The 27,576-nt window shown below is 45.6% G+C and overlaps 1 protein-coding gene, 1 non-coding gene and 1 pseudogene across 3 annotated transcripts in view; all 3 read left to right on the forward strand.

Annotated features, from left to right (window-relative positions):
- LOC126109384 (disintegrin and metalloproteinase domain-containing protein 10) overlaps positions 1 to 27,576 on the forward strand; it is a 512,346-nt gene that overhangs the window by 305,473 nt on the left and 179,297 nt on the right. The gene's annotated exons all lie outside the window — the stretch shown is intronic.
- Trnas-gga (transfer RNA serine (anticodon GGA)) lies at positions 4,164 to 4,247 on the forward strand. Its single transcript is given in 2 exon segments — positions 4,164 to 4,203; positions 4,213 to 4,247. It is a non-coding gene; the product is annotated as a tRNA-Ser (tRNA).
- On the forward strand, positions 5,447 to 5,564 carry LOC126110023 (5S ribosomal RNA; annotated as a pseudogene).

Raw genomic sequence — 27,576 nt, forward strand, 5'->3', positions numbered from 1 at the left:
AGCATGGAATGTGAGGCGCAGTCGGTAGCGTAATGGAATGTGATCCATATGTGGTTATTCGTGCGTTGGTTCAGATTTTCGATATATCATTTTTTTTCTCGTTCAATTTGAAATGCCTACACCGCGTAATTATAAAACTCATCGTCATTTTCTTTATGAATAATGCACGTCTTCTTGTTTCTAATAACACAATGAACTCGAAATTCCAGTTTCCATTTCAAATAAAAATTCTGAACTATCGATGTTTTATGAAAGACTGTTCATAAAAGTTGTTTAAATTAAGAAAACAGTTTAATTTTTAAGGCAAAAATGAGAAACCAGATCCTCCTCATTTGGACTATGTCCATCGTTTTATACCACAGGGGTAGATACGTATCGTAGAAACATGAAAAACAATAATTTTAACAGTATCTAGCACATCATGCAAATGCTGCATTTTTACATTTGCTACTGTACGATTACAATATGAACCCAAAGAACTGATCAGGAGCCAAGCTGCGGGATTTGGCCCGAGAAGTAACAGGACTGTTCCAAGCTGCCAGACGTACTGGAACTAACACAGGCAGCTTTTTCACACGTCACTGGCGAACGCTGGCGGGATATAGAACGGCTCGTCATAAAAGATGACGGCTTCCTGGATTCTGTTGTTGATAGCCTCGTTACCAACGCAGCAGGTGACACTTCCAGAACTAAAATGTATTTCTCGGATTCGGATAAGGAAGGAGCTAAGAGATTACCAGACGACTGACACGGTGAAATCCTTCAATACTTTCTTACGTTACACACAACACATGCAGGAACATTACCTCATGGTTAAGTCGGGAATTTTCATCGTTCTTGTTTTAATAGTACGTTAGCTAAAATCAGCTAGTTGCGGTTTTCGTATAGTCGTCTAAGGAGCGTATTGTGAGAGATTTGCAGTGTATTACTTCATTCTGCTTAATAATTAAATGACATTCGAAGCTGTATTGCTGCTCTGCTCGTCTCTGTTTACGTGTGAACTGCAGCTGGCCACGTCACTGCAGGCTAGCTGTACCAGCTGATCGGCCAGTGCTGTCCAAGTTACATGCGCCGCTAAAGCTGTTGTCCCGGATAATCGCTAAGTCGATGTGCGCGTAACGCACAGCACAAAACGTACCCTTATTACTGTACTTGACAGTACTCCATACAGCTTGGCGGCAGTTCCACGTGAAACGGAAATCCAATGAGGTTGCAGCAAATGCTGAAGAATACATAGTGCGATGTTTACATTAGGTTTATTCCTATGCTGAACGGGCTATAGCCATCAGTACGTGTCTGCCGCTGGGTATAGCTCAGCTAAAGAACGGTGTGGAATCTCTTCGTCGCTGAAGTTAGGCATTACCAAGGCTTGATGCGGGGTTAACAGTATTAGCGTCATGTCCCCCGGGATGACGTCATTTTGGCCAATGTGCTTATCATCCTGTCGATTGTTGATGAATTATTTTATGTATTCAGTTTGTGAGCCATCTAATCTATAGCGAAGTTTGTAATAACGTCCACTCAGTTCTCCCTTACTAATCACACGCTGGCGTTTCATTAGATCCTCTCCGACAAGATTAAACGGATACGGGTCTTCGCAGGACACGGTCTGGCCATTTAACCATCAGACGTCGATTGTTCCCGAAGAGCCGATACGATTGTCGATGACGCGGCCCACTTACAGCCCCGTAATACCGATCCCGGCGGTATTGCATTACTAGCGCTGCTCGGCCGTGTAAAACCGTTGGAGCCTGTCTTCGCCAGCTAATAACTCTGAAAGGCCACGGCACTACGCCGTATTGGCCCGCTTCACTGATGCGAATCGCTGGCAAGTTTTCTCCGGCAGCAGTGACGCAGCGGCTTACGTCACTGCGAGTACTGCGAACTGGAGATCGAGCCCGATGGGATCTGGAGCCTTCGGCGGTACTGCTGCTACAGTCCATCTGCAGGCTGTCACACAAGTTCGTTTTCAGTCTCGGCTCTGAATCTACATACGCATTTCGCACCGGCGTTGTCCAGAGAATACTTAGTTGTAGAAGTTCCATTCGAGTCTCTTCGTGTGCCGGTCTAAAGTAGTGCGCACAAAGACAATTGTTGGATGTTTGCCTTTACTTCTCTAGTTTTATCTAAGTGGACCTTAGGCATTCTGTGTTGGAAAGTAAGTCTACTGTTACCTTTTTTAAATGGTTCTGAATCCTTCCCGTAAAGTCGCACACATTTTCTTTCTTCTTTTATGATTTTCGCCCTTCCTTGCTTTGTTTCTTTTCGTTTATATGTGCCATCCTCTTTTGTTTATACCTCCTCCTTTTCCTGCTCCCCGCTTGATGTTTGTCCTCTTGTTCATCCTCTTGCTTCTCCTTCTTTTCTTCCTCCTCCTCCTCCTCCTCCTCACCCTTTTCATTTTACTTTTTCTTCTACTGTTCATCGTCCTCATTTTGCCTCTATTTCTCTCTCTCGTCTTCCTTCTACTCTTCCTCCATATCTTCGAGTCCTCCCTCGGGCACGGGTGTATGTGTGTGTGTGTGTGTTGTCCTTAGCGTAAGTTAGTTTACGTTAGATAAAGTAGTGCGTAAGCCTAGGGACTGATGACCTCAGCAGTTTGGTCCCATAGTCCATACCACAAATTTCCAAATTCTTAATTCAACTCTCCATCTTCATCCTTTTCCTTCTTCCTCAGCTTCTTTTCTTTCTCATCTGCTTCTGTTCTCCCTCTTCAAAACTTTGTTCTCCCTCTTCAAAACTTTCTGTTCTTCCTCTTCAAAACTTTCTGTTCTTTCTCTTCAAAACTTTCTGTTCTTTCTCTTCAACTCTCCCTTCTTTCTCTTCAACTCTCCCTTCTTTCTCTTCAACTCTCCCTTCTTTCTCTTCAACTCTCCCTTCTTTCTCTTCAACTCTCCCTTCTTTCTCTTCAACTCTCCCTTCTTTCTCTTCAACTCTCCCTTCTTTCTCTTCAACTCTCCCTTCTCTCTCTTCAACTCTCCCTTCTTTCTCTTCAACTCTCCCTTCTTTCTCTTCAACTCTCCCTTCTTTCTCTTCAACTCTCCCTTCTTTCTCTTCAACTCTCCCTTCTTTCTCTTCAACTCTCCCTTCTTTCTCTTCAACTCTCCCTTCTTTCTCTTCAACTCTCCCTTCTTTCTCTTCAACTCTCTGTTCTTCCTCTTTTTTCCTTCTTCTTTCGTCCTTCCTTTCTTCTTTCTTCTCAAATTTATTTTTTAGTTACCAATAAGAATGTGTGCACTTTTTACTAACGAAAACAATTTCATTTCTAGACTGCTTTTGAACGTTAACATTTTCTTCACCTATCCGTATCTGACAAGAATTCTACATGCAGCAATAAACAGTCAGACTGATTAGAGTTTTTAAGTGACAATACCTGCAGGCTAGGGCACACTTCATCCATTCTGGTAAATGACAGTGGTACACTTATGGGCGGAAGAGTCATTTAAAGGCATACCATAATGTGATCAGTTTCAATAATCAATCGCTGCTGCTTCTTCGACACAGTCTCAAATTGTTAAACATTGAAAGCTTGTGCTCTGCCTCTAATGACTTCGCTGTCAGTGGGATGTTCTGTTTTCAAATTCATTCCTTCCATTTTCAGAACTCCAAACCAGCCCCCACTCATCTGCAGTGAAACTAAGGACAACTTGTAGAAAGCTGTAAACACACACACATTAAATTTTGCAGTTAAGAACGACTCATCCACTACAGCCGTGTCAATGGTAGACGGATTTCGGAAATGGGTCTTACAGGGATGGACAAAACTATTGAAACATGAAAAACACAGCGTGTCACCATGCCTAATAAGGTGTAGAAAAGGTATTGGCTTAGAAAACAACTTCCAATCATTTCGGAATTCATAAATATAGGTCCTGCATCGATTTTATGGGAACCTTTACTATTGTTACTGCAAAGCAGTGGTAAGTTCAAGTAATGATGCTGGAGATGGATAGTGATGACGCAACCTTCTCTGCGAAGTAGTTGACAAAGGCTCAATAATATTGAGATCTGCCAACTACGGTGGTCACGGGAGATGCTGCAGTTCGTCCTCGTGCTGACAAAACCAGTCCTGGACCGTGCGTGCTGTGTAAACATGGGCTTTGTCGTCTTGGAACGCAGCATCACAATCGGGGAACAAAGATTGTACCATGAAATGACTGCCGGCCGGAGTGGCCGAGCGGTCCAAGGCGCTACAGTCTGGAACCACGCGACCGCTATGGTCGCAGGTTCGAATCCTGCCTCTGGCATGGACGTGTGTGATGTCCTTAGTAGGTTAGTTAGGGTTTAGTTGTTCTAAGTTCTAGGAGACTGATGACCTTAGATGTTAAGTCCCATAGTGCTCAGAGCCATGAAATGACTCGGATCTGCGAAAACGCTCACACAGTTCTTGGCAGCATTGCGATCTTGTAGAGTAACCATGTGGCGCGTGGAATATCAAGATATGACTTCCCAAATCAGCACCGAACACCCTCCGTGTTTCACTCTTTGGACGCAAACTCAGTCAGATGTTGGGAATGGTGTGCAACAAGACCCGTCCGACCAAATAAGTTTCTGCCCACAGTCCAGATTTTATGGCTTTCTCCCTACGTTTTCCAGCTGCAGGACTTTGCATCACGGTTGAGCAATTTCGGAATTCTTGCTCGCCCTCCAATTCCCTCCTGATGGGGCTCCATTTGTGTTGTTTTGGTTCGCAGCGACTTTGGCAGCTGTCATCTTTTTTATTTTTCGTCACAATCCTCTCCAATGAGCATCAGTCACGATCGCTCAATACACACTTCCATCTGCTTTGTGACTTGGGGGATGATGCTTTCCCGATGTCTCTGTAATGCAGTATAAATCTTGGACACGGTACCTCCTAAACCACCAAACACTTCGACTCCTTTGGTTACGGTAGCACGCACCCTGCGAGCGCCCAGGTTCGCAATCACTTACTTCATACATAATGCAGTCTGAAGTACATTTAACACTGTCGGTTTTTGGGATATGCTGGGATTATTTTCACTGATTTTCTTCAAGAAGGAAAACCAACAAATGGTGAAATTACCGCGGCGTTTGAGTGATGAAATTAAGCAAAAACAGCCACATTTAGCGACACATACGTTTTGTTGCTTCACGACAATACTCCAGTTCACACTTTCGTATTTGCAATTCCCAAAATCAATCAGTTAAAGAGTTCGAATTACTTTCGCAAGCAACCTCTTCACCACATTTGGCTCCTTCTGATTATTTTCTGTTTTCAAAATTGCAGAAATGGCTTGGTGCTAAAAGATTTGCCAAAAACGAAAAGTTGGTGGATGCAATTGACGGCTATTCTGCAGTGCTCGATGGTTCTCACTAAAACAGGGTATCGAATACATCGAACACCCATGGATAAAGTGTATCGAGAAGAAAACGGGCTATGTAGAGAAACTATAATTAGCATTTTTATGGTTTCTTAGTTAGGTCAGGCAACGGCCTTGCCGCAGTGGATACACCGGTTCCTGTCAGATCACCGAAGTTAAACGCTTTCGGGCGTGGCCGGCACTTGGATGGGTGACCATTCGGGCCGCCATGCGCTGTTGCCATTTTTCGGGGTGCACTCAGCCTCGTGATGCCAATTGAGGAGCTACTCGACCGAATAGTAGCGGCTCCGGTCAAAGAAAACCATCGTAACGACCGGGAGAGCGGTGCGCTGACCACACGCCCCTCCTATCCGCATCTTCAACTGAGGATGACACGGCGGTCGGATGGTCCCGATGGGCCACTTTTGGCCTGAAGACGGAGTGCTTAGTTATGTCACATACTTTGTGGACAGCGCTCGTGTATTGAGAACCTTAAAGTTACTGGTGCCTCTTCGTGGGCCATACCTGATGCCACTTTCGTTTCTCCTCAGTGAGAAATCCGCTTCAGTTAAACAGGGGAGGTTAAAATTTCAACTCAGAAAATACCTAAGTTTCACCAACTGCTACATAGTCGCGTATACTAACAGTGATCCAACACTGTGAAATGTTTTTTATTCTAGTGTTTGATCACAATATCAATTCTTTACACGATGACTGGTTTCAGTCCGTAATGACCATCCTCAGATGTTTCTTACATCATGTCCTAAAGTGATAAGGCCATAATGGCATCGCCAAAACATATAATCAGCACAGTCACACGGAATAATGACTGTGTTGACGATGTGGCCTGTTCTACACCTTATTTTAGATCTATGTGACGATGCTGTGCTGATCATATGTTTTGACGATGCCATTATGGCCTTATCACTTTAGGACATGATGTAAGAAACATCTGAGGATGGTCATTACGGACTGAAACCGGTCATCGTGTAAAGAACTGATATTGTGATCAAAGACTGGAATAAGAAACATTTAAATACCTACGTGGTAAAATTCGTTGCGTATACTGAACGATTAACACGGCAAGCCCACTGTGGCATGCACAGTACAACAATTGTAGAGTTGTTAGGTAGTACAACACAAAGGCTCCAGAGAAGCCTTTGTCGTGTTTATGGCGCCTTTGTTCTTGCCTTTTACTGTATGTAACCCCACCCCTCACCGTCCACAGTATACGAAGAGTTTGGCGGCCACAGTTCGGTATTCTTGTGTAGGCACAACTTTGTACTTTGTGCAACAGTCGGCTACCGAAATAATACAATACCGCCCTCGCTCATGCATACGGCACACACACACACACACACACACACACACACACACACACAGAATGAAATAAATGAAAAATAAAAAACAATGGCATATTTTCCACGAGTAAACACAGAACTCCACCCGAGAAAGAATATGCGTTTCGGCCTCGGATGCATAGCAGCGCACTCTCTCACAATTTTAATGTGATTAGCAGCGGCTTTGTGTTTACTTTATTAATTAATTTCGCAGCGCCGACCGCCACTCGCGTAATTCCGCAGAACACAGCAGCTTTCCGGCGCTGATACTGGAGCAGCTAATCCCGTAGACCGTGCGGAGACGAAGGAGTTTCTTTGCATAAAAAAAGGACAAGTACATACGGAGGGTGAACCAAAATAAAACTGGCCCTGTGCAGTATTTTCTGCTGTTCGAATTGTTTTTGGATAGTTAGGAATTTTACTCGCCACAGAGCCCGTTTACACCAATTTGCCACTACTTTTCTATTGCAGACTTTGCTGGGGGTTTTGCTAAACGCTACCAGTTTTGAAGTCTTGCGCTCCGTGACGTATGCTTGGATAACACTCGACAAAGAACATTTCAGATATTTGCTAAACTTTTCAAATGGTTCAAATGGCTCTGAGCACTATGGGACTTAACATCTGAGGTCATCAGTCCCCTAGAACTTAGAACTAATTAAACCAAACTAACCTAAGGACATCACACAAATCCATGCCCGAGGCAGGATTCGAACCTGGGCTGTAGCGGTCGCGCGGTTCCTGACTGAACCGCATAGAACCGCTCGGTCACGCATGCCGGCTTAAACTTTTCCTGACCTACATGCTTAACGTCAGATATTTAATAGATTAACTCGTTAGGGAAGTGATCAGACGTTTGAAGTTGTTTTATACTTGGGAGTTCGATTCTAAACCCTTACGGCAAGAAAGGAAGAAAGGTAGAATGAATTGATTGTCGGTGTTAATAACGACCATCCTTCTTTACCTCCTCTGCAGTACTGCAGATGACGTGTCACTGAGCACATATGTTCTGTGCACGTAGTTCGCGTGAGGCGCCTAGTTGTTTCCACTGCACTGTGTGGAATACGAAGGTTCTGTTATATTTTACTAACCTGCTGTCTTCAAGTTGACGTCCCCAGCGCAGAAAACAGCACGCAGGTCGTAGGTTCTGTACCTTGAGGCTGAAACTGACTTTTAGCGAGGTTCTGTTCTGAAATACTGTATCACTTCTTTGGGATGCCACTCGGGTATTTTAATATAGCCACACCAGAAGACTACAGGATCTTAATACAACACCTTCTGATACAGCAAAGTACATGATCAAACAATGTTTACGACAATGTATCTTTACACTATTTGTGGCACGTGTCTGTGCCTCATGACTACCGGAGTGAATCTTTTAATACTGAATACTGGCAAACACACCCTGCCACAGACAACATGACTGTACATCTCGACTACCTAATCCAGAGAGACGAACAGGAACTTACATAAAAATTGGAAAAACAACCAACGACAGACAACATGTCTGTTCTTCTCGACTGCCTGACCCAGAGTGACGAACAGCCCGAAACACTTCGCGCGCCATACCAGAACAGGCGTGATCCGAACGCTTCCGAAGTGCTTCATCTACAATCTCGTCAGTCTTTTGATTTTGATTTACATTGTTTTTAATCATTCTAAAATGACTGAGTGATAGTCAGCTGTTGAGAGATATTTACATTAAAAAGTTAAGTCATTCCAATGAGTAGTTTTTTGTTGTTGTTGTGGTCTTCAGTCCTGAGACTGGTTTGATGCAGCTCTCCATGCTACTCTATCCTGTGCAAGCTTCTTCATCTCCCAGTAACTACTGCAACCTACATCCTTCTGAATCTGCTTAGTGTATTCATCTTTTGGTCTCCCTGTACGATTTTCACCCTCCACGCTGCCCTCCAATACTAAATTGGTGATCCCTTGATGCCTCAGAACATTTCCTACGAACCGATCCCTTCTTCTAGTCAAGTTGAGCCACAAATTTCTTTTCTCCCCAATCCTATTCAATACCTCCTCATTAGTTATGTGATCTACCCATCTAATCTTCAACATTCTTCTGTAGCACCACATTTCGAAAGCTTCTATTCTCTTCTTGTCCAAACTATTTATCGTCCATGTTTCACTTCCATACATGGCTACACTCCATACAAATACTTTCAGAAACGACATCCTGACACTTAAATCTATCCTCGATGTTAACAAATTTCTCTTCTTCAGAAACGCTTTCCTTGCCATTGCCAGTCTACATTTTATATCTTCTCTACTTCGACCATCATCAGTTATTTTGCTCCTCAAATAGCAAAACTCCTTTACTACTTTATGTGTCTCATTTCCTAATCTAATTCCCTCAGCATAACTCGACTTAATTCGACTACATTCCATGATCCTCGTTTTTACCTTTGTTGATGTTCATCTTATATTCTCCTTTCAAGACACTATCCATTCCGTTCAACTGCTCTTCCAAGTCCTTTGCTGACTCTGACAAAATTACAATGTCATCGGCGAACCTCAAAGTTTTTATTTCTTCTCCATGGATTTAAACTACTCCTCCGAATTTTTCTTTTGTTTCCTTTACTGCTTGCTCAATATACAGATTGAATAACATCGGGGAGAGGCTACAACCCTGTCTTACTCCCTTCCCAACCACTGCTTCCCTTTCGTACCCCTCGACTCTTATAACTGCCATCTGTTTTCTGTACAAATTGTAAATAGCTTTTCGCTCCCTGTATTTTACCACTGCCACCTTCAGAACTGATAATAACAACCATACTTTAACGTTTTGGCGCCCTTGCTCCGAACACAGCAGCCAATCAATGAGCAGCAGCATTAAGCAGACGGTCTTTCTCACGAGAATGGTACCAAATCTGTCATAGCTACCTCGCACCGCCTCATACCACCTCTATATGCTTCTTGCATCTCCACTGCTCTGGGAACAGCTTCTTCAAGCCTAATATGATGACTGACTAAGCCAGAAATATTACACCTTGTGGCGCACATGCCCGCGGCAGCGGACAGCTGGTAATGGTCTCTTCATCGGCGTTTTCACTCAGTGCTGGGTCCGCAAATGGACTCAATCCACTCTAGCGAACATTCCCTACTAATTTTGTGCCCTGCGTGCATTTTCATTGCGTGCATTGAAAACGCGAATGAAGCGAGTATTACCATCTGTCCGCTGCAGTACATATGTGCGCCAAAGGATTAACAGTAGGAGGACAGCAAGCACGCTACCATCTACAAGGACCGACGGGGCCAAATTGGCCCCCTGTTTATTTTTGTTTATTTGATCAGATTTTGATAGGTAATGGAATGTAACTCACACCGCGATGTCGCCACCAAACACGTATGCGACCATCATGATGCTGTAAACAGAACCTGGATTCATCCGAAAAAATGACTTTTTCCCATTTGTGCATCCAGATTCGTCGGTGAGTACACCATCACAGGCGCTCCTGCCTGTGATGCAGTGTCAAGGGTAACTGCAGCCACGGTCTCCGAGCTGATAGTCCGCGCTGCTGCAAACGTCGTCGAACTGTTCGTGCAGATGGTTGTTGTCTTGCAAACGTCCCCATCTGTTAACTCAGGGATCGAGACGTGGCTCCACGATCCGTTATAGCCATGCGAGTAAGATGCCTGTCATCTCGACTGCTAGGGATACGAGGCCGTGGGTATCCAGCACGGCGTTCCGTATTACCCTCCTGAACCCACCGATTCCATATTCTGCTAACAGTCATTGGATCTCGACCAACGCGAGCAGCAATGTCGCGATACGATAAACCGCAATCGCGATAGGCCACAATCCGACCTTTATCAAAGTCGGAAACGTGACGGTACGCATTTCTCTTCCTTACACGAGGCATCACAACAACGTTTCAACAGGGAACGCCGGTCAACTGCTGTTTGTGTATGAGAAATCGATTGGAAACTTTCCTCATGTGAGCACGTTGTAGGTGTCGCCTTGTGTGAATGCTCTGAAAAGCTAATCATTTGCATATCACAGCATCTTCTTCCTGTCGGTTAAATTTAGCGTCTGTAGTACGTCATCTTCGTGGTGTAGCAATTTTAATGGCCAGTAGCAAGATTTATATTATTATTATTATTATTATTTTCGATTATTCCTGTTTGAGAGAGCAATTGAACTTGAGTAGTCATGATTTCTTCTACGTTCTTCGTTCTTCCCAAATTCTCATCTTACTTTCACTGTGTTCCCTCTTGCGTTCTTCCGACCTTTTTTCCGTTCTGTGTTCTTCTTTAAGTGTGTGTTTCTTTATGTTTCTAAACTGTTCTCTGTTGTTTATGTTGTCTTGTGTGATCCCCAGTTCTTTAATGTCTTCTTCTGCTTCAGCGATCCACTTTGTCTTGTTTTTGCTCCTGTTTACTATCTCAAACATTTGTCTTGTGAGCCTGCTTTTATTCACCCTGCTGATATGTCCATAAAATTTCATCCTTCTCTTTCTAGTGGTGTCATTGTTTGTATGTCTTTGTAAATCTCTCTAGTTGGCCCCTTCGACCAAATTATTTCCCGAAACACTGATCCATATATTTTCCTCAGAATTTTTCTTTCCTGCATTTCAGTCTCTCTGATCTTCGTATGACCATGGATCACTGTAGTTTCTGCAGCATAAAGTGCTTCTGGTAGGAGTTCTGTGTTATAATGCGTTAGTTTCGCACTGTCAGAAATAGTTTTCATATTATAGTGATTCCAAGCGAGCGTATATGCTTTTTGTAATGTGGAGATTCTATCTTTATTGGCTATTGAGTTCAGTCCTGATGGTTGGATTATCTCTCCCAGATATCTGAAGTGGGCAACTTGTGCCGCTTTCCCGTATTGAGTAGTAATGGGGAGATTATCTACAGGTTTGTTTTCCATGTACTGTGTTTTCTGGTAGGAGATTTGTAGCCCAGTTTTCTGTGAGATATAGTGTAGTTTTTCCAAGGCAAGTTCGCCTTCGTCTCTATTGTTCGTCATAATGGCAAGATCGCCCGCGAAAACCAGACACTCCTCCCTAATTCTCTGCTCTTTGTTAATCCCAAGCTGAATTCCTTTTTTTTTCCCATGCCCTCACAATTTTTTCCAGAACCATGTTGAACAGAAGGGGAGGGGGGACAATCCATCTCCTTGGCGAACACCAGTATGGATATGAAATGCTTCTGATGTTTCTCCTATGAATTTAACTTTGGAGATTGTATCTGTTAACGCCTGTTGAATAACTGACCTTGTTCTCCTGTCAAACCTGAACTCCTCTAAAGCGTGGAATAATGTTTCTCTATCTATTGAATCGTACGCCTTTTTAAAATCGTCAAAAATTACCACATATATTCACTGTATTCAAATTTGTGTCTGTGTCGTGGTGTAACCTCCGTTTGCAAACAGCGAGCGACCTACAATGACAGTTGATTCAGCACAGCTACTCTGTTAACAGCCGAAAGGAAGTGGCTCTCGAATGGAAACCGCGCAAACGTTTGATGACAAGGCGACAGGTCAACTGTATCTTCCATCGGAAAACACGGCTGGTGTGTCATACACGACCTTAGTCGTCATATTACAGGAATCTCTTACCGACGCACCTAATTTGTACGCCTGGTGAGTGAGTGAGATATGCCTCCTTGCCTGATTTAGGTGTTCGGATAGATATGAATGTGGTCACTCCCAAGCTTATGATGAAACCATGATAATTTGTCACATAAGCTGCAACAGGTGAACGCAACAGCTTCGCAATCTCACAGTTCCTCGGTACTCTGTCAAGACATGTTTTTTAAGTTTCTGAAATTACGTCGCTGTTTGGAAGTCTTGACTCTTGAACTGCTTTGGTGCAACGTACTTCACACCTGTTTATTTGTTGTTTTCATTTCTGTGAGGCATCTATGTGGTGTCTCGCCGCCTCTCATTATTCATCGCATTTACTTGCGATGGTAACGTATCCGTACCACAGGACTCGTATTCTATAACCATTGTACTGTATGACAACTGCAAAGACTACAGAAAGAGAAAAAACGTTTCAATTACCGGATGGGAAATTCATAATGTTCTGAAAAACTAAAAATAAAAATAAGTGACGCGAGGGAGTTTGGAACACGATTCGTTCTGTTTACAGTCCCACACCGTGACCACTTGACCACGCCACCGCGGCTGTTCAGTTTCTCTCGATATTGCACTTGGACCGTTCACATTTTTATTTTGAATTTTTTTCAGTGTTGAGTACACCTTCTTGTTTTCGTGCTTAACCTCGGTTCAGTTTTTAACGGGTTATCAGCTGGACCGTCTTACCGCTAAATCAAAGGGTGGTGCGATGGGGAGTAAGTAGTTACGTAAATGCAGATGGATGTACACTTCTGGCCATTAAATTAGCTACACCAAGAAGAAATGCAGATGATAAACGGGTATTCATTGGACAAATATATTATACTAGAACTGACATGTGATTACATTATCACGCAATTTGGGTGCATAGATCCTGAGAAATGAGTACCCGGAACAACCACCTCTGACCGTAATAACGGCCCTGATACGCCGGGCCATTGAGTCAAACAGATCTTGGATGGCGTGTACAGGTACACCTGCCCATGCAGCTTCAACACGATACCACAGTTCATCAAGAGAAGTGACTGGCGTATTGTGGCGAGCCAGTTGCTCGGCCACCATTGACCAGACCTTTTCAATTGGTGCGAGATCTGGAGAATGTGCTTGCCAGATAAGCATTGAACATTTTATGTATCCAGAAAAGGCCGTACAGGACCTACAACATGCGGTCGTGCATTATGCTGCTGAAATGTAGGGTTTCGCAGGGATCGAATGAAGGGTAGAGACACGGGTCGTAACACATCTGAAATGTAACGCCCACTGTTCAATGTGCCGTCAGTGTGAACAAGAGGTGACCGAGACGTGTGACCAATGGCACCCCATACCATCACGCCGGGTGATACGCCAGTATGGCGATGACGAATACACGCTTCCAATGTGCGTTCACCGAGATGTCGCCAAACACGGATGCGACCATCGTGATGCTGTAAACAGAACCTGGATTCATCCCAAAAAATGACGTTTTGCCATTCATGCACCCAGGTTCGTCGTTGAGTACACGATCGCAGGCGCTCCTGTGTCTGATGCAGCGTCAAGGGTAACCGCAGCCACGGTCTCAGAGCTGATAGTCCGTGCTGCTACACGTCGTCGAACTGTTCGTGCAGATGGTTGTTGTCTTGCAAACGTCCCCCTGTTGACTCAGGGATCGAGATCGTAGCTGCACGATCCGTTACAGCCATGCGGATAAGGTGCCTGTCATCTCGACTGTTAGTGATACGAGGCCGTTGGGATCCAGCACGGCGTTCCGTATTACCCTCTGCTAAAAGTCATTGGATCTTGAGCAACGGGAGCAGCAATGTCGCGATATGATAAACCGCAATCACCATAGGCTACAATCCGACCTTTATCAAAGTCGGAAACGTGATGGTACGCATTTCTCCTCCTTACACGAGGCATCACAAAAACGTGTATATGAGAAATCGGTTGGAAACTTTCCTCATGTCAGCACGTTGTAGGTGTCGCCACCAGCGCCAACCTCGTGTGAATGCGCTGAAAAGCTAATCATTTGCATACCACAGCATCTTCTTCCTGTCGGTCACATTTCGCGTCTGTAGCACGTCACCTTCGTGGTGTAGCAATTTTAATGGCCAGTAGTGTATATCAGGTAAGAGATGTTTCATACGGAACCCTTTAGAAAGAGGTGGTGGACCCACGAGAATTACGTGACTAGCGGTATCACGTGTTTGCCAGGTCTTTGTGCAGGTCTGTAGGGTCAAGACTTGCCGACGCGCTGTATTGTGGGTTGCATTGTGTCGGCCGCCGCTGCACCGCCGGCTAGCTAGCTGGTTCGCCCGTGATGCGGGCACGTGTGTGGAAAGCAGGCAGGTGTATATTTAGTTGGCCGGAGCGCCAGCGGTCGATGCCGCCCGCGAATCGACAAGCTGCCTGTTGAGCCGGCGGCGCGGCGGTCAGCTGACGCCGTCTCGCGTCTCACCCCCTCCCACACACACTCCACCCCCACCCCGGGTCCCCGTCTCGCGCTGTATAAAGTTACGCTGCCCTGATGTGTGGCCAAATGTTTACTTCCCCTTGGCAGCGTGCCTGGCGCAATCGCGCAGAAAACCGGCTGAGATTGCTTCTGCAGATTTGTGAGCCATTCTGTGCCGGCCGGGGTGGCCGAGCGGTTCTAGGCGCTACAGTCTGGAACCGCGCGTCCGCTACGGTAACAGGTTCGAATCCTGCCTCGGGCATGGATGTGTGTGATGTCCTTAGGTTAGTTAGGTGTAAGTAGTTCTAAGTTCTAGGGGACTTATGACCACAGATGTTGAGTCCCATAGTGCTCAGAGCCATTTTTTTTGGCACAGTGGATAGGCCTTGACAAACTGAACACAGATCAATCGAGAAAACAGGAAGAAGTTGTCCATGCGGGAGATCGGCAACATCAATGACAATGTGAGCTCAGGAGCGCCGTGGTCCCGTGGTTAGCGTGAGCTGCTGCGGAACGAGAGGTTCTTGGTTCAAGTCTTCCCTCAAGTGAAAAGTATACTTTCTTTATTTTTGCGAAGTTATGATCTGTCCGTCTCTGTTCACTGTAATAAGTTTAGAGTCTGTGTTTCTCGACCGCACCGCAAAACTTTGCGATTAGTAGACGAAAGGACGTGCCTCTCCAATGGGAACCGAAAACATTTGATCGCAAGGTCATACGTCAACCGATTCCTCCACAGGAAAACACGTCTGATATATTCTATACGACACTGGTGACGGCATGTGCGTCACATGACAGGAATGTGTTGTCGACCCACCTAACTTGTACACTTGGCGAATGGGTAAAAAGATTCTTCTACCTTGCCCGATATAGGTTTTCTTGTGGATGTGATAATCACTCCCAAAAAAGTAATGAGAACATAAGAGTTTGTCACATAAACTGCAACAAATGAATGCAACAGTTTCACAGCTACACAGTTTTCCCTGTGCTTTGTCAAAACATGTTTTTAACGTTTTCAAATTTTTCCGTGTGTGTACCGTCAAATCCTGCATATCTCCAAGCAAATCTGAACATGTCCTGGAATTTTGGAGAGCGAAGTTGATTATGTGTGAGTACCTGAACTTTGACAATTGTCTGAAAATAAAAAATTAAGCTTTTCACTCGAGGGAAGACTTGAACCAAGGACCTCTCGTTCCGCAGCTGCTCATGCTAACCACGGGACAACGACGCTCCTGAGCTCATATTATCATTGATGTTGCCTATCTTCCGCATGGACTACTCAGTTTGTATATTTTGCTTATTTTTTCATAGTTCCACACAACTTCTTCCTGTTCTCTCCAGTGATCTCTGTTCAGTTTTTCAAGGCCTATCCACTGTGCCAACTTACAACTAAATCTGAGGGGGGTGCGATGAGGAGGTTCCCTTGTAAGTTCTAGGGGACTGATGACCTCATAGAGCTCAGAGCCATTTGAGCCATTCTGTGTGTGTGTGTGTGTGTGTGTGTGTGTGTGTGTGTGTGTGTGTGTGTGCCGAATGTAATTTCCAGCCACGAGTGCTACTTGTGGCATTAGCTTACTAAATTACACGATCGGCCATTAAAATTAGCCGGTTGGTGTGGCCGAGCGGTTCTAGGCGCTTCAGTCTGGAACCGCGCGACCGCTACGGTCGCAGGTTCGAATCCTGCCTCGGGCATCGATATGTGTGATGTCCTTAGGTTAGTTAGGTTTAAGTAGTTCTAAGTTCTAGGGGACTCATGACCTCAGATGTTAAATCCCATAGTGCTCAGAGCCATTTGAACCATTTGAGCCATTAAAATTACTTCATCAGCAAGGATAGAAAATACCGAAATGTTGCTTGTTGTGCTTACACAGTGCAGAAGCCAGAATAAATCATCATGTTTTGGGGGTACAGAGCGTGCGAAACTTGGTAGGTACGCGGAACAGTCATCTGTGGCTCCAGCCCGGTTGGACATCGAGTGGAACTCAGGTTGGGTGACCGTACACATTCCCCATTTTATTTTATATCTCATGTTACGTAGGACTAATTTGAGGAGCAAGTCTCCATAGTGACGAAACGAATCAGTATATGAAACTATAACAGAAGAGTCATCATTTGCTTCGGGCCTTTGTACCACTTCAATGCGGGGTCGGCCTTGTTACTATGGTTTTGGCGATATTAGTCTCACAAGGTGGACAGATGTCCTTCCTGAATGAGATTTTCACTATGCAGCGGAGTGTGCGGTGATATAAAACTTCCTGGCAGATTAAAACTGTGTGCTGGACAGAGAGTCAAAACTCAGGAACTTTGCGTCTCGCTGGCAAGCGCTCTACCAACTGAGCTACCCAAGCACGACGCGCGCCCCGTCCTCACAGCTTTTCTTCTGCCCGCATCTCGTCTCTTACCTTCCAAACTTAACAGAAGCTCTCCTGCGAACCTTGCAGAACTAGCACTCCTGGAAGAAAGGATATTGCGGAGACATGGCGTAGCCACAGCCCGCGAGAGGCAGAGGTCCCTAGTCTAGGACCGGCACACAGTTTTAATCTGCCAGGAAGTTTCATACCAGCGCACACTCCTCTGCATAGTGAAAATTTCGTTTTGGTATCAGCTAGATGTTTCACAAACATGTTCTCGGAAAGGCTCAGGAAATTGGTGAATCGAAAGAGATAGGACATTGCGGACAAGTGGATGCTGCATCACGAAAACGCGCCTGGACTCGCATTCGTGAGGACGACGGTTCAAACCCGCGTCCGGCCATCCAGATTTTAGATTTTGCGGGATTTGCCTAAATCGATTCAGGCGAATCCTGGGATGGTTCATTTGAAAGGGCACGGCCAACTTTCTTCCCCATCCTTCCCTAATCCGATGGAGCCGATGACGTAGCTGTTTGGTCCCCTCCCAGAAATCAACCGACCAACGCCCCATGTCACAGGGCCACTTTCATCACGGAATTTTTATACCTCAAAAAGGCATTGCTGTTGTTTTGCAGCCTTCCTGTTGACATGATCTGAGTCCTTGTGACTTTTTTCTTATCCCGAAATTGAAAAAAAAATATTCTTAAGAGGACATTTCGGGAGAGACCTGCTACCAAGATGGGGAACGACGACTGCGCCGACGTGGAGCTAGCGAAGGGAACTGCTATTGAAGGGACGATACTGTTGTGTGAGAAAGATGATGATGATGATGATTATGATGATTATGACGATGATGATGATCTCTTGGTACACTACTGGCCATTAAAATTGCTACACCACGAAGATGACGTTCTACAGACGCGAAATTTAACCGACAGGAAGAAGATGCTGTGATATGCAAATAATTAGCTTTTCAGAGCATTCACACAAGGTTGGCGCCAGTGGCGACACCTACAACTTGCTGACATGAGGAAAGTTTCCAACCGATTGTTCATTCACAAACAGCAGTTGACCGGCGTTGCCTGGTGAAACGTTGTTCTGATGCCTCGTGTAAGGAGGAGAAATGCGTTACTATCACGTTTCCGACTTTGACAAAGGTCGGATTGTAGCCTATCGCGATTTCGGTTTATCGTATCGCGACATTGCTGCTCGCCTTGGTCGAGATCCAATGACTGTTAGCAGAATATGGAATCAGTGGGTTCAGGAGGGTAATACGGAATGTCGTGTTGGATCCCAACGGCCTCGTATCACTAGCATTCGAGATGACAGGCATCTTATCCACACGGCTATAACGGATCGTGCAGCCACGTCTCGATCCCTGAGTCAACAGATGGGGACGTTTGCAAGACAACAACCATCTGCACGAACAGTTCGACGACGTTTGCAGAGCACGGACTATCAACTCTGAGAGCATGGCTGCGGTTACCCTTGACGCCTGCTATAGTGTACTCGACTACGAACCTGGGTGCACGAATGGCAAAACGTCATTTTTTCGGACGAAACCAGGTTCAGTGTACGTTATCATGTTGGTCGCATTCGTGTTTGGCACATTGGAAGCGTGTATTCGTCATCGCCATACTGGCGTATCACCCGGCGTGATGGTATGGGGTGCCATTGGTTACACGTCTCGGTCACCTCTTGTTCGCACTGACGCCACTTTGAACAGTGGACGTTACATTTCAGATGTGTTACGACCCGTGTCTCTACCCTTCATTCGATCGCTGCGAAACCCTACATTTCAGCAGGGTAATGCACGACCTCATGTTGCAGGTCCTGTACGGGCCTTTCTGGATACAGAAAATGTTCGACTGCTGCCCTGGCCAGCACATTCTCCAGATCTCTCACCAATTGAAAACGTCTGGTCAATGGTGGCCGAGCAACTGACTCGTCGCAATACGCCAGTCACTACTCTTGATGAACTGTGATATCGCGTTGAAGCTGCATGGGCAGCTGTACCTGTACACGCCATCCAAGGTCTGTTCGACTCAATGCCCAGGCGTATCAAGGCCGTTATTACGGCCAGATGTGGTTGTTCTGGGTACTGATTTCTCAGGATCTATGCACCGAAACTGCGTGAAATGTTATCACATGTCAGTTCTAGTATAATATATTTGTCCAATGAATACCCGTTTATCATCTGCATTTCTTCTTGGTGTAGCAATTTTAGTGGTAAGTAGTGGAGATAAGAATGAGTCTGGTCACGTTTTTTGTACACCTACGTTCGGTCAGCTATATCACTTGGCATGTGATTTGGTCCTGAACTTCTGCGCGTTTCTGATATGCGAGTCCAGCGGCGGGATCGGCCAGTGTGCGCGTGGGGATGGGTTGCCGGCGCGCTCGCCCGCTCTGTCTGCGCAGCGAGTTCCATAAGCGAGGCGGCCCGGCCGCGGGCGGTGTGCGCCTCAAAGGGCTGCCGCCTGCGCCCTAAAGGGCCGGCGGCGCCTGGCAGGGCGGCCCTAGGCGCCGCCAGGCCGGGGCCAACCCGGCGCTTCCCGCCTTTGTAGTGGCGGCAGCAGCAGCAGCAGCAGCAGCAGCAGCTACTACTGGCTCATGGTCCTTCTGGTGCTGCACTCTAAGGCACCTATACTGATAACTTGAAAACCTGCCGTGATGTGACAGCGAGGGGACTGCAGTGTTACCGCCAGCATACTCCAGTGGCGGCTGCGGTAGGAATGGCTTACTTACGGGGACCTGGCCGTGAACGAGCTGCATTTTTATACTTCGCTCTCAGTACACATTACTCTTGATCCAGAATGCGGAGGAAGTTGGTTTTTTTTTTACCAACAATCAATGACATTAACTCAGGCTGTTCAAATGGCTCTGAGCACTATGCGACTTAACTTCTGAGGTCATCAGTCCCCTAGAACTTAGAACTACTTAAACCTAACTAACCTAAGGACATCACACAAATCCATGCCCGAGGCAGGATTCGAACCTGCGATCGTAGCGGTCACGCGGTTCCAGACTGAAGCGCCTAGAACCGCACGGCCACACCGGCCGGCTCAACTCAGGCTGTAAAAGGAAATTTTTTGAAATATCTGTTATAGTTTAAGAATTACACTATTTTGCCTAATAGATGTTGATACGGCCGCTAAACCCGCTGGCCAGAACAGGTAATTAGGGTTGTGGAAAGGGCCAAATAATGTTATGGTCAGTTTCACCTTCTAATTGTAGTTTATTGTAATTTCACAACTGTTGTCTACATAGTTCCGCGTAGTCAGCGCGTACACAACTGTCCCACTAGACCGCGCCCCGCTAAGCACAACAGCGCAGGCGCAGCGCTCGTCCGTCTCCGCACTACGAGATGGCGCTGCCTTAGAGACGGACCAAATTCTGCTTCCTCCGATCCGCTTATTAATATGTAATGATTGCTGCTAACGTAGAACCTTTTCTTCCCGCGGATCACACTCGCGAAGTGATACCTGAACGCACGAGGTATTAAACTAGTGTACACGCCTCCGATTAGTCAGTCTGCATTTGTTTGCATCAGTCCATACCAGTCTGCATTAGTCTGTACCAGTCTATAGTCAAGTTTCAGTCTGCACGTAAGAAGATTATCATATTCCTGTACATAGCCATGAAGATAACTGAATAGGCACTTTGTCAAGTATCAGAGATATGTGAGAATAAGATTAACGTACCAAGACCAAAGGAACTTCAGATTGTCAATTGTAAACAGCATCCAGAATCAAGTAATTTCTATGGTTTTTATTATTTTAATAAATGTGTGTGAAAATTAATCACGTTCTGTGTAAAGTTGGTCACCGTCAATCTGCTACTCTAAGCGTGCAAGTGGCATTTCTATCGTCTGACGTAACGGCAGAAGATAAACACGCCACGATAAGACCACGAGACATATTGCTGACACTCGCCTACTTCGTTAGAGTAACAAGTCAAATAATCTGATGGTGTGTGTACCGAAGGTCTTGCAGTACGCACACCACAATAACACATTTACAACCAAAGCGGTTCATAGCTGAAGCTTTACCAGGTGCACCTGTTTCACGGCTGAAGGCCTTCAAACAAGAAATCTTAAAAAATCAACGAGATAAAAATCAAGTTAAAAAAGGCAAGAAGATTCAGATCCGCACTCCTAATCATAGAATAATGTTATCTTCGACCGTCACAGTTACTGTCTGCAGGAATACGTTTCAAGTGCAGGGAACAAGGGAAAGAAATAGACGATTCAGGTACCCAATGACGCAGATTCCTATCGTAGTTAAATATTTACCAGTCTGCGTTTTCTGGCTACATACTGCCGTACGCACAAAGAAGGCGATTTCACAGGTAGTACAGTGGGGTATTTAAAATCATGAGTAGCAAAACTATAGCTACATTGCTCAATTCTTGTAGAAAGAAACAGTAAATTAACTGCTTGTCAATGTGGAAAATTTAATTTACCTTTCTTAAGCAACGATTTTTATTGTAGGAGGGCTTGTTGAAAAGTTATTCCCCCGGATTTTTTATGTGAAAACTCGTAAAAGCTTTTTAAATAAAACAAACGTTATTAACATTTTATTTCTTTATAATTTATTTCTGAGCAACGACCTTGCTGCAGTGGATACACCAGTTCCCGTGAGATCACTGCAGTGGATACACGCAGTTCACCGAAGTTAAGCGCTGTCGGGCGTGGTCGGCTCTTGGGTGGGTGACCATCCAGGCCGCCATGCGCTGTTGCCATTTTTCTGGTGCACTCAGCCTCGTGATGCCAATTGAGGAGCTACTCGACCGAATACTAGGGGCTTCGGTCAAGAATACCATCATAACGACCGGGAGAGCAGTGTGCTGACCCTACGCCCCTCCTATCCGCATCCTGCATGAGGATGACATGGCGGTCGGATGGTACAGGTAGGCCACTCAAAATAAAATAAATAAAAAAAACATATTACAGCTAAGTGGAAAGCCTCAAGGCAAAGCAGATAGAACAAACATATTGCAAGGTGCAATACCAGTGGCTGAAGGCCGCAATTAAGTTTCAAAATTTTAAAATATACTACCATAATCTTTTAAAGGCAGAAGGCCGCAATGTTTAAGCTTGAAAGATAATTTTACGAATAAGGTTCCAAGACTGAAAGCCCACAATTAATTTTGCAAGATTTTTAATAAAACAAAACAAATAACCATGAGCCTTGAATTTAAAGCAGCTGACAACAGATAATTAAACACCGGTGGCACTCAGAAGCCTCCAGGGAGGTCGGCCTGCCCTCGTTCACTTAGGCGAGGCAGGTGGTGAGCCCAACTACACTTGATCCGTCGGAACCCAATCAAAAGACAGTCACGGACCAACCGACCAAACGACTTGCTAGCCATCAATCAGTACATGAGAACTCAAACAGAAAAGGTAACAAACGTGATAATCCACAATGGAGTACGTATTAGCTGTCGAAATTACACACCATGTTGGATAGCGACAACAGGTGAGGGAAGGTCGCTGCCTGAAATTACGTTAGTGGCCAGGGCAGATAATCTGAACACTAACGGCCACAAGGCAGAAAATTCCATTGGTGCACTGGAATTGCAGTCAACCAATGTAGTTAATTGCTCCGCATGGCGGCTGAATATCAGCAATACAAACACTGTGTTGCTCACAGGAAAACCTCCCCAACAGCGAACCACCGAAACGAACCAACACAACATGAATGGACGTGGCTTGGGTAGTTGAAACCACTACTCAACTTTGACGTCCTCGGTCGGTGAACCACGAAGCTCGTAGTGATCAGACAGCTCCACACACGCTCCGACACTGCACAGGGACCGCCAGCAGAGACCAGCCGACTGCACTGCGCGGAGATAACTTCCCTGCTTCGCAGAAACCGACCGACTACTCTCAAAGTACCGACAACGTATAAAATCGTCGTCAGTGGAAACAACGGCAAGTACACACGCAACCTGACAAACACGTGCACGAAGACCTGAGCGATGGCCAACAGTAACTAAGCACGCACGAAGACAATCGGGAGTCGATGCACTCACACACAGTCGAGTCATGAACGATTGGCGAGCCAAAACGTGTCGTCCGGTAGGACGACCGACCGTCCATCCACCAAGACCGTGGCCCGGCTCAAGTATTGCGTGGCGGCAATGATCGGGCGAGCCATGTCGACGCAGACCTCACTGCTGCTCCAACCCGACTGCACGAGTGGCGCATTGCAACTCCCCGACTGGCGGGTCCGGACTGCGCTCCAGATGCGTTCCAACTGACTGTCTGGCAGACCCGAACTCGCAACCCCCATCTGCTTGCGACAGACAACGAGCGGGAAGTAACAGCAATCGAGCAGAGATACTACGAGAGGGGATATATCGATACGCGCTGCTAACGCCGCTCACGGTCAGGCAAAGCAGCAACTCAGCGACAGTTGTAATTTAAATTAACGTAGTGAGGTGGAAGTACGTTAAAAACAGGGTACAAAATACATGATGGCGGGAACACGAGCCACGCGCGGCTCCGATGTTTTTATAATACACGTCCCCATTCTGGTACCATTTTCTGCTCCATCATCAGTCTTTTAGCATTCAAACTGTCAACATTCATAGGAACACATTATGCCTCTCGTTTTGTAGTTCGGAGTATATATGAGGAAATAGAAAAACCCTTATTATACCACATTACTATTTTGTATAAAAATACAGAACGACAAACATAGATCATTTCTGCGATGTATTAGGCACAATACAAAGATACTATCCCATTCTTCGTTTGAGAGAAATTTGGTGAACATGGATAAAACCATTGTGAAGTTATATGTACCTAATGTTCCGAAAATGTAGTTTCGAGAAAATGAGAAAAGAATGTTCACAGTGTTTTTCACCCACAGTATGCGTCTTTCAGAACATTCCAGCAGCATAATCTTGCTTGCTGGCCAGCTGCTTCTTTATCCTCTGTAGACTTCTTCAGGAGCGCAGAATGATATTTCCACTCTCCAGCGGAGTGTGCGCTGATATGAAACTTCTGGCAGATTAAAAGTGTGCGCGGGACCGAGACTCAAACTCGGGACCTTTGCCTTTCGCGGGCAAGTGTGCTCCACCAGCTCAGCTACCCAAGCACGACTCACGCCCCGTCCTCACAGCTTTACTTCTGCCAGTACCTCGTCTCCTACCTTCCAAACTTTACTCCTGCGAACCTTGCACAACTAGCACTCCTGAAAGTAAGTATCCGGGACTCTGTATAGTATGCAAACTTCTCCGACTGTTTCATAATTTCAAAGTTTCTTTTTCACGAATACATAGAAATAATTTTTTTTCGATACACATAGTCATCTTTTGTTATGGTACATCATAGAAATTGGCAAAATAGAATACCCGGGTAGTGTCAGGTTTGTCAGCTAGTAAAAATAATTGTAGTAGTAATAGTAATAATTGTCTTCTACTGCTACAAATACTATATTTTGAAGTGTTCTAACTGTTCTGCTTGGCCCGAAAAGAATATACATACATAGAAGCACTGTCAAGTACATGGCAGACTGTACTTAAAGATGTTCAAATGTGTGTGAAATCTTAATGGACTTAAACTGCTAAAGTCATCAGTCCCTAAGCTTACACACTACTTAACCCTAAAGTATCCTAAGGACAAACACACACACCCATGCCCGAGGCAGGACTCGAACCTCCGCCGGGACCAGCCGCACAGTCCAAGACTACAGCGCCCACAGACCGCTCGGCTAATGCCGCGCGGCACTTGCAGATGACAGTGAGTACATTCAATATATCATATGTTAGGAATCCTTTCCGTTGAGTATGAATCTTAAATACGTTGTTACGCGCAGTCATTAGACTAATCTTGTCATCACGGTCCCCACGGGTACGATACACTGGGCGCTGTGATATATTCCTAGATTGTTCATTAAGCACAATTAAAAATGTAAGAAAAATATGTAGGAAACGCTGTTCGTGCCTAAGCGTCATGCAAAGATTGGTGCAATCATACCTAGCGAGTACAGGCACTAAGTCGTGCGTGGATTTAAGGGGGGGGGGGGGGGGGACGGCGTACGTCTAGTTCTTAAGCGCCTTGCAGAGCCAGCCTACCAAAAAGCGCTTTGCTTGTCTCCGCGGTGACATTGTGGCGTGTTGAAATGCCCACTCGTCTCTCCCCCTATATTGCAAGCCTCCACCATGCACACACAGAGACGGCGGTAAATCTGGACAAACAGCGCCTCGAGACACGCACACACACTTTCAATCTTAAAGCACGCCTCCTCCTCCCCCCCCCCCCACCTCCCCCTAACCGCAGCCGCTCCTTTGTTATTTGTTTTCCGCAGATCTCGGGCGCCGCTTAACTCGCCTTGTCGCGGCTTTCTCTGTGCGGCCTGGGTGCGTTTCTTTGTCTCATTTCTGCGAGCGTCCCCGGCGCGGTTTTAGCGCGCTGGCGCGCCTTTCGTGTTTGCGGGTAAACTCCTCCGCGCCGGCGTTTCGCCCAAAGCCTGCCGTCGTCAGGAATCCCGCGTCCTCCCCGCCACTGTGCTGTTCCGCGCCCCCGCGGGAGTGTAAAGCGGCTCTGCCGGTCTCGCTGGATGCAGGCGCGAGCTGCGATGGGGTTGCTACACCTAAGACTGCCTCCCATTAAAACTATAGCGCCACTGACGCCTGCAGCAGACGTCAAGCTAGGGTGAGCACGTGCTTAGATACGCGATTGTTGTCCAGAAAGTAAGTTTCGATCGGTCGCGAAATGGAAACCGCCATGAAAACCAGAAACGTTTTATTTGCAACAGTTAAGTAGACCTTTCACCTACTTCTCTACATAGTCGCCGCTACAACTTCGAGTTCTATCGACTTTACAATATCCTCGTCATAGAAAGCAGCTGCCTGTGCTTTCGGCCAGTTATCTGCACCGGTCTGCAGATCGTTGTCTGTGGAAAAATTTTGTCTGGAAACTTCCTGACAGATTAAAACTGTGTGCCGGACCGAGACTGGAACTCGAGACCTTTGCCTTTTGTCTTCATAGCCAGCGGTTCTGGTGAGCAGAGATGAGACTCAAGCCGAGCCAATTACGACGTTTTTGAGTTTCCCGATTCTCGCGCAATTTGTCTGCTGCTGATGTGCGGATTAGCCGCGACAGCAGCTAAAACACCTGCTTGGCCATCATCATTTGTTGCAGGTCGTGGTTGACGTTTCACATGTGGCTGAACACTTCCTGTTTGCTTAAATAACGTAACTATCCGGCGAACGGTCCGGACACTTGGATGATGTCGTCCAGGATACCGAGCAGCATACATAGCACACGCCCGTTAGGCATTTTGACCACAATAGCCATACATCAACACGACATCAACCTTTTCCGCAAGTGATGAACGGTCCATTTTAACACGGGTAATGTATCACGAAACAAATACCGTCCGCACTGGCGGAATGTTACGTCATACCACGTACCTATACGTTTGTGACTATTACAGCGCCATCTATGTCAAAGCGAAAAAAGTGGTCCAACCAAAACATTCATATTTCTTTACGTACTACACGAATGTGTAATAAAAAATTCCTATTTAATTAAACGCAGTTGATATCAGTTTGAGCTATGGCAGCGCCATCTAGTGGGCCAACCATAACGCCATCTGGTTTCCCCCTTCAAGCTAGACGAGTTTCGTTCTTTGTAGTTTTTTCGTTTGACGCTTATTTCGTGAGATACCGGGTGTACCGGTATGAAGTGAGCGTTTTTTTTGTGAAAATGAAACACTAATTTTGAATTGAAAAGTGAAAACATTTTATTCAAAGTACTGACCATTGCTTTCTATACATTTTGATCACCTTTCTGGCAATTTGTGGACACCACGCCAATAGAAATGTTCGTCTTTTGAAGCAAATGCGTGTGCCATTGATGAAAACAAATGGTAGTCGGAAGGGCCAAGTCTGGTGAATACGGCGGGTGGGGTAGCAGCTTCCAGCCAAGTGTTTTGATTGTATCCTGAATCAGTTTTGCTGTGTGTGCAGGTGCATTGTCGTGTAAAGAAATTACTTTGTCGTGTCTTCTGGACCATTCTGGTCTTTTTTCGATGAATGCATAGTTCAAATTGATCATTTGTTGTCTGCAGCGATTAGTATTCACAGTTTCACCGGGTTTTAGAAGCTCATGATACACCACACCTTTCTGATCACACCAAACAGAGAGCATTGTCTTCTTGCCGAATCGACCTGGTTTTGCAGTCGATGTTGATGGTTGTCCCGGATTAACCCATGATATTTCCCGTTTAGGATTCTTAAAATAAATCCATTTTTCATCGCCAGTAACAATTCTATGCAAAATTGATTTTCTTTCTTGTCTTCGAAATGATTTTTCGGTTTTCCATCTGTCTTTCATTCAATTCGTGTGGCACCCATTTTCCACACTTTTGGATCTTTCCCATAGCTGTCAAACGGTCAGAAATTGTTTGTTGTGCAACATTTAGCATTGCTTCCATTTGCTTCTGGCTCATAGTATCATCTGCATCCAATATTGCTTGCAATTCGGCGTCTTCGAACTTTTTTGGTGGTCTTCCACGTTCCTCATTTCTTACATCAAAAT

This window comes from Schistocerca cancellata, chromosome 12, assembly GCF_023864275.1.
Source record: "Schistocerca cancellata isolate TAMUIC-IGC-003103 chromosome 12, iqSchCanc2.1, whole genome shotgun sequence".
In the NCBI taxonomy this organism is placed as follows: Eukaryota; Metazoa; Arthropoda; class Insecta; order Orthoptera; family Acrididae; genus Schistocerca; species Schistocerca cancellata.